Source organism: Oncorhynchus keta, chromosome 28 (assembly GCF_023373465.1).
Source record: "Oncorhynchus keta strain PuntledgeMale-10-30-2019 chromosome 28, Oket_V2, whole genome shotgun sequence".
Classification (NCBI taxonomy): Eukaryota; Metazoa; Chordata; class Actinopteri; order Salmoniformes; family Salmonidae; genus Oncorhynchus; species Oncorhynchus keta.
The window spans coordinates 2,376,761-2,387,989 of NC_068448.1; the positions used below are offsets into that span (position 1 = coordinate 2,376,761).

General features: G+C 48.9%; 2 long non-coding RNA genes across 9 annotated transcripts; one reads left to right on the top strand and one right to left on the bottom strand.

Moving 5' to 3' along the window:
• The first annotated feature begins 3,093 nt into the window (after nt 1-3,093).
• Nucleotides 3,094-7,540, top strand: LOC127912987 (uncharacterized). Of its 6 annotated transcripts, none has more exons than XR_008084313.1 (4): nt 3,094-3,332; nt 3,984-4,028; nt 4,826-4,859; nt 6,553-6,581. It is a non-coding gene; the product is annotated as an uncharacterized LOC127912987 (long non-coding RNA). The 6 variants fall into 6 exon arrangements; XR_008084312.1 differs by lacking the exon at nt 6,553-6,581 and adding an exon at nt 5,162-5,190; XR_008084317.1 differs by lacking the exons at nt 4,826-4,859; nt 6,553-6,581 and adding an exon at nt 7,526-7,540.
• A 2,738-nt stretch (nt 7,541-10,278) lies between these two features.
• On the bottom strand, nt 10,279-10,954 carry LOC127913084 (uncharacterized). Of its 3 annotated transcripts, none has more exons than XR_008084590.1 (3): nt 10,744-10,954; nt 10,492-10,549; nt 10,279-10,416 (listed from the first exon to the last, which is right to left on the bottom strand). It is a non-coding gene; the product is annotated as an uncharacterized LOC127913084 (long non-coding RNA). The 3 variants fall into 3 exon arrangements; XR_008084591.1 differs by having other exon boundaries at nt 10,719-10,954; XR_008084592.1 differs by lacking the exon at nt 10,744-10,954 and adding an exon at nt 10,623-10,640.
• Nucleotides 10,955-11,229: the final 275 nt, after the last annotated feature.

Genomic DNA, 11,229 nt, shown 5'->3' on the forward strand with positions numbered 1-11,229 from the left:
TTTAAGTGAATTGAGACGGACGATCTGACCCCCTGTCGGTAACACTGTATGCCCATATAAGGTTGCAAGCGGTTACGGACTGTTATTTAATGTGTATGTTTTTTTTTAAAACTTGATCGGTGATTGGTGAATGACAGTGAGTTGATTACTGAGCACAATGCTGATTGGCTGAGCAAGATGCCACATCGAAAAGTTCTATTTTGTCTGTCACTGTATTATTTTCTGAATTAATACCGTATTTAAATTGTGCAACCAACTTCTTGTAAGTCAATTGGGTATAAGAAACGTGTTATTCAAGACCATGTACTACCACTAGTGTGGTGAGGGGGTTTTAACATTTACATGTAGTTAAAGTGACTCGTGTGTTGGTAAGAAACACATTTTAAAGTAATATATAAACATATTGGTATTTCAGTTGTGATTGGGGTATATTGACCAAATTACCAGGACATGTATGTATTTTCCTTCATAATTCACCAGAAACAAACATTTCAATTTTATTTAATACCCCTGGACCACCCCAACAGGGGTGATGACACCGGACCTATTGACCCCCAACAGGGGTGATGACACCGGACCTATTGACCCCCCCCCCACCCAACAGGGGTGATGACACCGGACCTATTGACCCCCAACAGGGGTGATGACACCGAACCTATTGACCCCCCCCCAACAGGGGTGATGACACCAGACCTATTGACCCCCAACAGGGGTAATGACACCGAACCTATTGACCCCCCAACAGGGGTGATGACACCGGACCTATTGACCCCCCCCCCAACAGGGGTGATGACACCGGACCTATTGACCCCCCCCAACAGGGGTGATGACACTGGACCTATTGACCCTGACCCCACGACATAAAGCTATGCCCCTTGCTGTGACTCTCATCTCTGTAACGACAAACAGCAGTAGTTGCGTAATAAACGGTAATTATGCGCAATAACGGTCATTTATATGCTTGCGCCTCTCAGAAATGCATCTCCCTCCTCCTTTCCGCAACCACCAAAACACGATGCGTCAATGCCAGGAGCAGCAGCACATATTGGAACATTGTAGAGTGGTTTTCTATTCTGCTTTTTTATTTGTTCAGCAGGAACCAGCGGCTGCTGAACCTAACGAAGAAGGGCTAAGATATGATATGACCGCGGCTTTAACGAAAGGCGGAAACACGGTGGCCGCTACCGCTCCCATTGCTGACTTTTTCGTAGCAGACGGACAGGTGTTGTTGGAGCGAACCATTGAGAAAAGCTCAGCATTGCATGTCGATAGGTTTGGCTGCAAGGCTGAAGTAGCAAGGACATGAGCTTTTCTCAATGGTTCGCTCCAACAGTGTTGGTTGCCTTTATGTAAACAGCTCACAGTTCTGGCAACATTATGCTCAGAAAAGATGGTGGGTGATATTCAAGGAGAGATCAGAGAGATTAAGAGAAGGTGGAGGAGATACTAACCTTACAACTAAGATTAGCGGACCAACACATTTTACTTCCTTGTTACAGTCGATAATGCTAGTAAAAAAAAATATTTAAAAAAAACACGCCTTCGCTACGCAATTCTCAGGAGTTGGTCATCAGATTTAATTTATTAGGTTGTATAACGGGCCTTGCAGGAGTTGGTCATCAGATTTAATTTATTAGGTTGTATAACGGGCCTTGCAGTAGTTGGTCACTTAAACGCTCTGTGTAAAAATGTAATTAAATGTCTGAAATCCCACCAACTTGCTGGCCAACATATTTTTATCGTGGTATTTATATTCAATGTTCAGTACATTTATCTTAAACCATCATGAACTTCTAGACAGACCCATAATAATGTTGTAACATTAGTGTACATGGAATTATAATATAGAGATAACGTAATAGTACGATAGTAGGCTATATATCCTCATCTATTGCCTGCACCAACCATGGAACCGTGTGATGGCACAGCCAAGTATTTGTGCCACATGCGTTGGGTGTAACGGTCATCGTTGCGTGAAGAAGTGGACCAAAGCGCAGCGTCGTAAGTGTTCATGATTATTTAATAGAACTGAACACTGAATAACAAAAACGAGAACGAACGAAACCGAAACAGTTCTGTCTAGTGCAGACACACACAACCCCCCCCCCCAGAAAACAACTACCCACAAAACAGGTGGTTAAAGGCTAGCTAAGTATGGTTCTCAATCAGAGAGATAACGATAGACAGCTGCCTCTGACTGAGAACCCACACCCGGTCAAACACACAGAAATAGAAAACATAGAATGCCCACCCCAACTCACATCCCGACCAAACCAAAATAGAGACATAAAGAGACATCTCTAAGGTCAGGACGTGACAGTCGCGGGTTCAAACTGTTTTGGTTTGGTCTGTGCTCCGCTCCGTAATGATTTAATTTGCCAACGTGTCGTAGTACTAATGATCAGCATTGACAGAGAAGGCAAATAAAAGGTAAACGGATGGAAGGATAATGTAGGCTATACCAACTCAAGGGAATTAACAGTAAAACTGGCAGTTGAAAATGTGTTGTGATAGAGATAGGAGAAGAGAGGAAGTCGTTCAGACAATTTCGAGAGTGGCCATCCCTGCAAGTTAAAAGGCCGTACAGTTTAAATCCTTCGTAACGGCACAACATTTCATAAACGTCACTGTGGGAAAGTTGATGTCTTAAATATGCCTCAGTTTGCTGCCCATATGACCGGTTTCACATTTGCCTCCAGAGATTTTCAGTTAAGAAGTCAGTTAAGAACACATTCGTATTTTCAATGACGGCCGAGGAACAGTGGGGTTAACTGCCTGTTCAGGGGCAGAATGACAGATTTGTACCTTGTCAGCTCGGGGATTTAAACTTGCAACCTTCCGGTTACTAGTCCAACGCTCTAACCACTAGGCTACGCTGCCGCCCCAGATTATAAGATGAATAGATCGAAAACAAGTGTCATTCATATTTACAATTTCCTTATCCCAAACACATGACTAATTTACAGAGGTCTTATCAATCGCTCCTGTGAAGCTGTAAATTACACTGTAGAGAGAATACTGTTTTTAGAATAGAAACAACACCAAATAGTGGGCGAATAGCAGGCGAATAGCAGGCGAATAGCAGGTCGAATAGCAGGCGAATAGCAGGCGAATAGCAGGCGAATAGCAGGCGAATAGCAGGTCGAATAGCAGGCGAATAGCAGGCGAATAGCAGGCGAATAGCAGGTCGAATAGCAGGCGAATAGCAGGCGAATAGCAGGCGAATAGCAGGTCGAATAGCAGGCGAATAGCAGGCGAATAGCAGGCGAATAGCAGGTCGAATAGCAGGCGAATAGCAGGCGAATAGCAGGCGAATAGCAGGCGAATAGCAGGTCGAATAGCAGGCGAATAGCAGGCGAATAGCAGGGCGAATAGCAGGCGAATAGCAGGCGAATAGCAGGCGAATAGCAGGTCGAATAGCGGGCGAATAGCGGGCGAATAGCGGGCGAATAGCGGGCGAATAGCAGGTCGAATAGCGGGCGAATAGCGGGCGAATAGCGGGCGAATAGCGGGCGAATAGCAGGCGAATAGCAGGCGAATAGCAGGCGAATAGCAGGGCGAATAGCAGGCGAATAGCAGGCGAATAGCAGGTCGAATAGCGGGCGAATAGCGGGCGAATAGCGGGGCGGGCGAATAGCAGGCGAATAGCAGGTCAGCGGGCGAATAGCGGGCGAATAGCGGGCGAATAGCGGGCGAATAGCAGGCGAATAGCAGGTCGAATAGCGGGCGAATAGCGGGCGAATAGCGGGCGAATAGCGGGCGAATAGCAGGTCGAATAGCAGGCGAATAGCAGGCGAATAGCAGGCGAATAGCAGGTCGAATAGCGGGCGAATAGCGGGCGAATAGCGGGCGAATAGCAGGTCGAATAGCGGGCGAATAGCGGGCGAATAGCGGGCGAATAGCAGGTCGAATAGCGGGCGAATAGCGGGCGAATAGCGGGCGAATAGCGGGCGAATAGCGGGCGAATAGCAGGCGAATAGCAGGCGAATAGCAGGTCGAATAGCAGGCGAATAGCAGGCGAATAGCAGGTCGAATAGCGGGCGAATAGCGGGCGAATAGCGGGCGAATAGCGGGCGAATAGCAGGTCGAATAGCGGGCGAATAGCGGGCGAATAGCGGGCGAATAGCGGGCGAATAGCGGGCGAATAGCAGGCGAATAGCAGGTCGAATAGCAGGCGAATAGCAGGCAGCGGGCGAATAGCGGGCGAATAGCGGGCGAATAGCGGGCGAATAGCAGGTCGAATAGCAGGTCGAATAGCGGGCGAATAGCGGGCGAATAGCGGGCGAATAGCGGGCGAATAGCAGGCGAATAGCAGGTCGAATAGCGGGCGAATAGCGGGCGAATTGCGGGCGAATAGCGGGCGAATAGCGGGCGAATAGCGGGCGAATAGCGGGCGAATAGCGGACGAATAGCAGGCGAATAGCAGGCGAATAGCAGACGAATAGCAGGCGAATAGCGGGCGAATAGCGGGCGAATAGCGGGCGAATAGCGGGCGAATAGCAGGCGAATAGCGGGCGAATAGCAGGCGAATAGCAGGCAGGAGAATAGCAGGCGAATAGCAGGCGAATAGCAGGCGAAATAGCAGGCGAATAGCGGGCGAAATAGCAGGCGAAATAGCAGGCGAAATAGCGGGCTAATAGCAGGCGAAATAGCGGGCGAAATAGCGGGCGAATAACAGGCGAAATAGCAGGCGAAATAGCGGGCGAATAGCAGGTCGAATAGCGGGCGAATAGTGGGCGAATAGAGGGCGAATAGCAGGCGAATAGCAGGTCGAATAGCGGGCGAATAGTGGGCGAATAGCGGGCGAATAGCGGGCGAATAGCAGGCGAATAGCAGGTCGAATAGCAGGCGAATAGCAGGTCGAATAGCGGGCGAATAGTGGGCGAATAGCGGGCGAATAGCAGGCGAATAGCAGGTCGAATAGCGGGCGAATAGCAGGTCGAATAGCGGGCGAATAGTGGGCGAATAGCGGGCGAATAGCAGGCGAATAGCGGGCGAATAGCGGGCGAATAGCGGGCGAATAGCAGGCGAATAGCAGGTCGAATAGCGGGCGAATAGTGGGCGAATTGCGGGCGAATAGCAGGCGAATAGCGGGCGAATAGTGGGCGAATAGCGGGCGAATAGCAGGCGAATAGCAGGTCGAATAGCGGGCGAATAGCAGGTCGAATAGCGGGCGAATAGCGGGCGAATAGCGGGCGAATAGCAGGCGAATAGCGGGCGAATAGCAGGCGAATAGCGGGCGAATAGCAGGCGAATAGCAGGCGAATAGCAGGTCGAATAGCGGGCAGCGGGCGAATAGCGGGCGAATAGCGGGCGAATAGCGAATAGCAGGCGGCGGGTGAATAGCGGGGAATGAATAGCAGGCGAATAGCAGGCGAATAGCGAATAGCAGGCGAATAGCAGCGAATAGCAGGCGAATAGCAGAAATAGCAGGCGAATAGCAGGTCGAATAGCGGGCGAATAGTAGCGGGCGAATAGCAGGTCGAATAGCGGGCGAATAGTAGCGGGCGAATAGCAGGTCGAATAGCGGGCAGCGGGCGAAATAGCAGGCTAATAGCGGGCGAATAGCAGGCGAATAGAAATAGGCGCAGCAGCTAATAGCAGGCGAATAGCAAATAGCGGGCGAATAGTGGGCTAATAGCAGGTCGAATAGCGGGCGAATAGTGGGCTGGGCGAATAGCAGGCGAATAAATAGCGGGCGAATAGCGGGCTAATAGCAGCGGGCGAATAGCAGGCGAATAGCGGGCGAATAGCAGGCGAAATAGCAGGGAATAGCAGGTCGAATAGCGGGCGCAGGCGAAATAGCGGGCTAATAGCGGGCGAATAGCAGGCGAATAGCGGGTGAATAGCGGGCGAATAGCGGGCGAATAGCAGGCGAATAGCAGGCGAATAGCGGGCGAATAGCAGGCGAATAGCAGACGAATAGCAGGCGAATAGCAGCGAATAGCAGGCGAATAGCAAATAGCGAATAGTGGGCGAATTGCGGGCGAATAGCAGGCGAATAGCGGGCGAATAGCAGGCGAATAGCGGGTGAATAGCGGGCGAATAGCGGGCGAATAGCAAATAGCAGGCGAATAGCGGGCGAATAGCGGGCGAATAGCAGACGAATAGCAGGCGAATAGCAGGCGAATAGCAGGCGAAATAGCGGGCGAATAGCAGGCGAATAAATAGCGGGCGAATAGCAGGCAGGAGAATAGCAGGCGAATAGCAGGCGAATAGCAGGCGAAATAGCAGGCGAATAGCGGGCGAAATAGCAGGCGAAATAGCAGGCGAAATAGCGGGCTAATAGCAGGCGAAATAGCGGGCGAAATAGCGGGCGAATAGCAGGCGAAATAGCGGGCGAATAACAGGCGAAATAGCGGGCGAAATAGCGGGCGAATAGCAGGTCGAATAGCGGGCGAATAGTGGGCGAATAGCGGGCGAATAGCAGGCGAATAGCAGGTCGAATAGCGGGCGAATAGTGGGCGAATAGCGGGCGAATAGCAGGCGAATAGCGGGCGAATAGCGGGCGAATAGCAGGCGAATAGCAGGCGAATAGCAGGCGAATAGCAGGTCGAATAGCGGGCGAATAGCGGGCGAATAGCGGGCGAATAGCAGGCGAATAGCAGGTCGAATAGCGGGCGAATAGCAGGTCGAATAGCGGGCGAATAGTGGGCGAATAGCAGGCGAATAGCGGGCGAATAGCAGGCGAATAGCGGGCGAATAGCAGGCGAATAGCAGGCGAATAGCAGGCGAATAGCAGGTCGAATAGCGGGCGAATAGTGGGCGAATAGCGGGCGAATAGCAGGCGAATAGCGGGCGAATAGCGGGCGAATAGCGGGCGAATAGCGGGCGAATAGCGGGCGAATAGCAGGCGAATAGCAGGCAGGAGAATAGCAGGCGAATAGCAGGCGAATAGCAGGCGAAATAGCAGGCGAATAGCGGGCGAAATAGCAGGCGAAATAGCAGGCGAAATAGCGGGCTAATAGCAGGCGAAATAGCGGGCGAATAGCAGGCGAATAGCGGGCGAAATAGCGGGCGAATAACAGGCGAAATAGCAGGCGAAATAGCGGGCTAATAGCAGGCGAAATAGCGGGCTAATAGCAGGTGAAATAGCGGGCGAATAACAGGCGAAATAGCGGGCGAATAACAGGCGAAATAGCAGGCGAAATAGCAGGCGAAATAGCAGGCGAAATAGCGGGCTAATAGCAGGCGAAATAGCGGGCTAATAGCAGGCGAAATAGCGGGCTAATAGCAGGCGAAATAGCGGGCTAATAGCAGGCGAAATAGCGGGCTAATAGCAGGCGAAATAGCGGGCTAATAGCAGGCGAAATAGCGGGCTAATAGCAGGCGAAATAGCGGGCTAATAGCAGGCGAAATAGCGGGCTAATAGCAGGCGAAATAGCAGGCGAATAGCAGGCGAATAGCAGGTCGAATAGCGGGCGAATAGTGGGCGAATAGCGGGCGAATAGCAGGCGAATAGCGGGTGAATAGCGGGCGAATAGCGGGCGAATAGCGGGCGAATAAATAGCGGGGCGAATAGCAGGCGAATAGCAGGCAGGAGAATAGCAGCGAATAGCAGGCGAATAGCAGGCGAAATAGCAGGCGAATAGCGGGGCGAAATAGCAGGCGAAATAGCAGGCGAAATAGCGGGCTAATAGCAGGCGAAATAGCGGGCGAATAGCAGGCGAATAGCAGGCGAAATAGCGGGCGAATAACAGGCGAAATAGCAGGCGAAATAGCGGGCTAATAGCAGGCGAAATAGCGGGCTAATAGCAGGTGAAATAGCGGGCGAATAACAGGCGAAATAGCGGGCGAATAACAGGCGAAATAGCAGGCGAAATAGCAGGCGAAATAGCAGGCGAAATAGCGGGCTAATAGCAGGCGAAATAGCGGGCTAATAGCAGGCGAAATAGCGGGCTAATAGCAGGCGAAATAGCGGGCTAATAGCAGGCGAAATAGCGGGCTAATAGCAGGCGAAATAGCGGGCTAATAGCAGGCGAAATAGCGGGCTAATAGCAGGCGAAATAGCGGGCAAATAGCAGGCGAAATAGCGGGCTAATAGCAGGCGAAATAGCGGGCTAATAGCAGGCGAAATAGCGGGCGAATAACAGGCGAAATAGCAGGCGAAATAGCGGGCTAATAGCAGGCGAAATAGCGGGCTAATAGCAGGCGAAATAGCGGGCTAATAGCAGGCGAAATAGCGGGCTAATAGCAGGCGAAATAGCGGGCTAATAGCAGGCGAAATAGCGGGCGAATAGCAGGCGAAATAGCGGGCTAATAGCAGGCGAAATAGCGGGCGAATAGCAGGCGAAATAGCGGGCTAATAGCAGGCGAAATAGCGGGCTAATAGCAGGCGAAATAGCGGGCGAATAGCAGGCGAAAATAGCGGGCGAATAGCAGGCGAAATAGCGGGCGAATAGCAGGCGAAATAGCCCTCTATTCTCATGCTTGAGTTCAAGGACAGAATACGTATAGAGAGAAAAGTGCATTGAAAGGAATTACGTTTACATTTACGAGCTCTCAACTGGGGTCGGAATCGGCCCCTTAGTGAATGCACAGACCATGCTCATCAGTTGATACACAGTTGAATGTGAACCAGATGGTCTGTCGACCGTCAACTAAGCTCCACTTGTGTTGCACTTCATTTGGATAGTCCCCGAAGCATATCTACAGATAGTTACTCGAAAATAACAACACATTTGTTGTTAAATTGTAACACAGATGCTGCTGATAATCTCCTGATTGTTTGTTGATCATCTATAGTTGGACTATAGACTACCTTGTTGAAAATGATGAGATATGCTGTGGAGATGCTGCTGAACGGCTAAAGATATGCTATTGAAATGCTACTGAACGGCTAAAGGTATGCTATTGAAATGCTACTGAACGGCTAAAGGTATGCTACTGAACGGCTAAAGATATGCTATTGAAATGCTACTCAAACGGCTAAAGGTATGCTATTGAAATGCTACTGAACGGCTAAAGATGTGCTATTGAAATGCTACTGAATGGCTAAAGATGTGCTATTGAAATGCTACTGAACGGCTAAAGATGTGCTATTGAAATGCTACTGAATGGCTAAAGATGTGCTATTGAAATGCTACTGAACGGCTAAAGATGTGCTATTGAAATGCTACTGAACGGCTAAAGATGTGCTATTGAAATGCTACTGAACGGCTAAAGATGTGCTATTGAAATGCTACTGAATGGCTAAAGATGTGCTATTGAAATGCTACTGAACGGCTAAAGATGTGCTATTGAAATGCTACTGAACGGCTAAAGATGTGCTATTGAAATGCTACTGAACGGCTAAAGATGTGCTATTGAAATGCTACTGAACGGCTAAAGATATGCTATTGAAATGCTACTGAACGGCTAAAGGTATGCTATTGAAATGCTACTGAACGGCTAAAGGTATGCTATTGAAATGCTACTGAACGGCTAAAGGTATGCTATTGAAATGCTACTGAACGGCTAAAGGTATGCTATTGAAATGCTACTGAACGGCTCAGGGTATGCTATTGAAATGCTACTGAACGGCTCAGGGTATGCTATTGAAATGCTACTGAATGGCTAAAGGTATGCTGTTGAAATGCTGCTTATAGTTTTTTTGAACATGGACTAAAAGACACTTTCTTGTTGAAAGTCAACAGAGACGCAGTTGACATGTTACTGATAGATGGTCCATCTGTAGACTGAAGTGGAGCGGGTTGAGAGCTTCAAGTTCCTTGGTTTCCACGTCACCAACAAACTGTCATGGTCCAAGCACACCAAGATAGTTGAGAAGAGGGCACGACAACACCTATTCCCCCTCAGGAGACTGAAAAGATTTGGCATGGGTCCTCAAATCCTCAAAAGGTTCTACAGCTGCACCATCGAGAGCATCCTGACCCGTTGCATTAGCTGGTATGGCAACCACTCAGCATCTGACCAGAAGGCGCTACAGAGGGCAGTACATACGGCCCAGTACATCACTGGGGCCAAGCTTCCTGAAATCCAGGACCTATATACCAGGCGGTGTCAAAGGAAGGTCCAAAAATTGTCAAAGACTCCAGCCACCCATATTATAGACTGTTCTCTCTGCTACCGCAAGGCAAGCGGTACCGGAGCGCCAAGGCTCTTTAACAGCTTCTACCCCCAAGCCATAAAACTGCTGAATGACTAAACTAATCAAATGGCCACCCAGACTATTTACATTGTCCTGCCCTTTGACCTCTGAGGGATTAACACAACCAGTTTACTGAGGGATTAACACAACCAGTTTACTGAGAGATTAACACAACCTGTTTACTGAGGGATTAACACAACCTGTTTACTGAGGGATTAACACAACCTGGTTCCTGAGGGATTAACACAACCTGGTTCCTGAGGGGATTAACACAACCAGTTTTCTGAGGGATTAACACAACCTGGTTACTGAGGGATTAACACAACCTGTTTACTGAGGGATTAACACAACCAGTTTACTGAGGGATTAACACAACCTGTTTACTGAGGGATTAACACAACCAGTTTACTGAGGGATTAACACAACCTGGTTCCTGAGGGATTAACACAACCTGATTTACTGAGGGATTAACACAACCTGCTTACTGAGGGATTACCAACCTGTTTACGAGGGATTAACACAACCTGTTTACTGAGGGATTAACACAACCAGTTTCTGAGGGATTAACACAACCTGCTTACTGAGGGATTACCAACCTGTTTACGAGGGATTAACACAACCTGTTTACTGAGGGATTAACACAACCAGTTTACTGAGGGATTAACACAACCTGCTTTCTGAGGGATTAACACAACCAGTTTACTGAGAGATTAACACAACCTGCTTTCTGAGGGATTAACACAACCAGTTTACTGAGAGATTAACACAACCAGTTTACTGAGAGATTAACACAACCAGTTTACTGAGGGATTAACACAATCAGTTTACTGAGGGATTAACACAACCAGTTTACTGAGGGATTAACACAACCAGTTTACTGAGAGATTAACACAACCAGTTTACTGAGGGATTAACACAACCAGTTTACTGAAGGATCAACACAACCAGTTTACTGAGGGATTAACACAACCAGTTTACTGAGGGATTAACACAACCAGTTTACTGAGGGATTAACACAACCAGTTTACTGAGAGATTAACACAACCAGTTTACTGAGGGATTAACACAACCAGTTTACTGAAGGATCAACACAACCAGTTTACTGAGGGATTAACACAACCAGTTTACTGAGGGATTAA